Consider the following 3,576-nt stretch of genomic DNA (forward strand, 5'->3'; position numbering starts at 1 on the left):
TGTTTTCTCTTAAACTTTTTTTCCTCTCATAATTTTATTTTAGGTGTATATGTGTGTATGCCATTTTTTTTTATCTCCTCTGAACTTTTGGTCCTTTTAAAAATTCTTTTAATTTTTTCTCTTTCTTTTTTGCGAGACTTGATTATTGTTCTGATTATCCCCAGATTTTTATCCATCATCAATTATTAGACATTATCCCCCATTGTGTACACACTTAATCCAGAAATTTAATACTCATTTCACAACCTCTAAGGGTTAAATTCTTTAATAGCAGTATTATCTCATTATACCTATATAATTTTCAAGTAACTAATTTTAAGAATTTTTGTTTTTTAGTTTTTCATGTGTCTTTTCTTTCCCTCCCCTCGTCTCATCCTATCTTTTTCTTCTCTCAGTATCATCTTCAAACATACATAATTTTTAAGGGTTTCACTTTTTAAATGTAATTTGTTTTCCATTTTGTTCCCTTAATCTCTCTCCTATCATTCTGTCCAATCCATTTCCTGCTCTGAGATAAAGACTTGGTTAAATTCAATCTCCTTTAACTTTCCACATCCCTCTAATCTTATTTTTCCCCACATTTCTCCCTAAAACTTATCATTTCTGGTTCCTCAAATTCTTCTTTGCTGGTTTTAGCCCGTGAATCCATAGTTGTTTGATGGTGAATAGATTGTATCTGTTGAACTACACTGTATCTGCAGCCTTTTGACTGTGCTACTACAGAACTTTTGGTGATGCTTGCCTTAAAATTGAGTTCTAGCACAAAATTGGTGTTACTTTCATACCAAATGGGCAGAACAAGCCTGAAAAACCACAAGAAAATTGGCAAGTCCTGGTATCTGAACTCCCACTCATGATAATCAGTTGACAGAATAGTTAATGAATAAACCAGAGAAGAGTTCCCAAAAATCGCTACAAACACTACTAGTAAACATAATGAATGAAAAAATTGAAAGCCTGCAAAAGACTCAGTATGGGGGTGATTGAGAGAGAGAAGAAAACCAAAGATTAATACTGGAATCTGGTGAGAGTGAAGAAGCTACTCAAAGATTGATTCAGGACTTTCGTGAGCAGGCTGAGAACATTCAAAGACAAAAGAGGAATTTCATGAGCAAGCTGAGAACAGACAAAGAGTAGTCTGACAAAAGTCAAAGAGAAGTACACGAATTGCATGAACATGAGGAAGCTAATCAAAGAGTAATAAAGCAATTTCGAGAATAGGATGAGAATGCACAACGATCAATGTAGGCATTCACGGAATCCATAAACAGACAGCTGAAAGAATTCAGGGAGACTACAAAGGGAATGCTGAATGGAGCCTACCATTAGGAATGGGAGTCCATGGTAACCATAGCCAATCAACTAAGTGCTCTGAGAATAAACATTGATAAACACCAAATTAAGGAAGTAAAGAAGTTCATACAAGACCTAAAACAAAGCTCCAACAATGAATTTGAAGCCATCAAACCTGACCAATTAGAAGGAAAAGAAATAAAAACCATATAGAAAGTCCTGACAGTAGATTAGACCATGTTGAAGATCAAATCTCTGGGATGGAAGACAGCCTAGATATTATAGAGAAATAACATACAACTCTTCAAGCAAATCCAAGAAATATGATAGATCAATTCAACATTTGGCACACACCATCAAAAGGCCTACTCTGAGGATAATGGGTGTAGAGGAGCACCTAGAAACAGAAACTAATATTCTAGGAAATTTGTTTAACAGGATCTTAGCAGAGAACTTCCCAAACATGCAAAAAGATAGACCTATTCAGATACAAGAAGCTTTTAGAACCCCAAATAGAACAAAGCAGAACAGGACATCCCACCGTGAAATTATAGTCCACCCAGGATCAATTCAGACCAAGAAAAAGATCCTTACAGCTGTCAGGTAGAAAAGATCAATCACTTATAATGGGAAACTAATTAGAAACACCTCAGATTTCTCAGCAGAAACAATTTAAACAAGAAGACCCTGGAATGATGCATATCATGCCCGTAAGGCAAATAACTATCAACCAAAAATACTGTCCCCAGCTAAACTCTCCTTCATAACCGAAGGTCAAATAAAATGCTTCCATAGAAAAGAAAAAATGAAACAATATATCTCCACCAAACCAGCCCAACAAAAGACACTTAAAGGTGTCCTACACATAGAAAACCAACAAGACCACAATAAAGGCAAAGAAACAGCACAAGAAGTGAGAATCCAAGAACCATAGGAAGAACCCAGTTGTCACAGACCCCAAGAAGATTGATTACATGACCAGAACAACCAAACACCTTTCAGTCCTAACTCTCACCATTAACAGATTTAACTTCCCAATTAAGTGACATAGACTGTCTAGTTGGATTAAAAAACAAGATCCTTCAACCTGATGCCTTCAGGAGTGACATCTTGCCCATAAAAAGACATTTTGAAAGTGAAAGGCTGGAACAAAATCTACCAAGCAAATGGCCCCCATAAACAGGCGGGAGTCGCAATGCTAATATCAGATAAAACAGACTTCAAAATAAAATTAGTGTGAAGAGATAAAGAAGGTCGCACCATACTAATTAAGGGATCGCCCATTCAGGAGGATATTACAAATCTAAGTATCTATTGGCCAAACAAAAGAGCACCCAGATTTATCCAAGAAACACTACTTTCCACCAAAGCTCCTATAGATCCAAAGACATTGTTGGGGGCTTTAACACACCACTATCCCCACTAGATAAATCAATTCAGCAAAAACTCAACAGAGAAACCACAGATCTAAAAAACTGCATGGATCAAATAGATTTAACAGATATCTACCTAATATTTCACACAGCAACATCAGAATACTCGTTTTTCTCAGCAGCACATGGAACATTTTCCAAAATAGACCCCATTTTAGGACACAAAGCAAACTTTTCCATTCAAAAGCAATTTATTTTTACCTTGCATTCTCTCAGACCACAAGGGAATAAAAGAAGAACTAAACACCAAAATTCACCATAGAAATCCCGTAACACATGGAGGCTGAACAACACCCTGATGAATCACCAGTGGGTCATGGAAGAGATTAGAAAGGAAATTCAAATATTCATGATAGTCAACAAAAATGAACACACAAATTACCAGCTTCTCTGGGACACAGCAAAAGCAGTACTCAGAGGTAAGTTTATAGCTCCGAGTTCCTACATCAACAATTGGAGAGATCGGAAACCAACAATTTAATGAGACATCTGAACCTTCTTGAGAAAGAGCAACAAGATGATCCACAATCCAGTAGAAGAAAAGAAATAATTAAAATTACATCAGAATTAAATGAATTGGAATTTTTAAAAAAAAATCATACAAAGAATCAACAAAACAAAGAATTGTTTTCTCAAAAAAATTAACAAAATTGACAGACCCTTAGCAAATCTTATCAGAAAAATCAGAGAACACACCCAAATAAATAAACTCAGAGATGAGAATGGAAACATCATCATAGAAATAACCAAAATTCAGAACATTAGAAGGGAATACGTCTCAAAACTTTATGTTAATAAGTTTGAGAACTTGGAAGAAATGGACCTCTTCCTAGCAAAGATCGGCATGCTG

Source organism: Dipodomys spectabilis, unplaced genomic scaffold, assembly GCF_019054845.1.
Source record: "Dipodomys spectabilis isolate Male_0828 unplaced genomic scaffold, ASM1905484v1 ptg000058l, whole genome shotgun sequence".
Lineage (NCBI taxonomy): Eukaryota > Metazoa > Chordata > Mammalia > Rodentia > Heteromyidae > Dipodomys > Dipodomys spectabilis.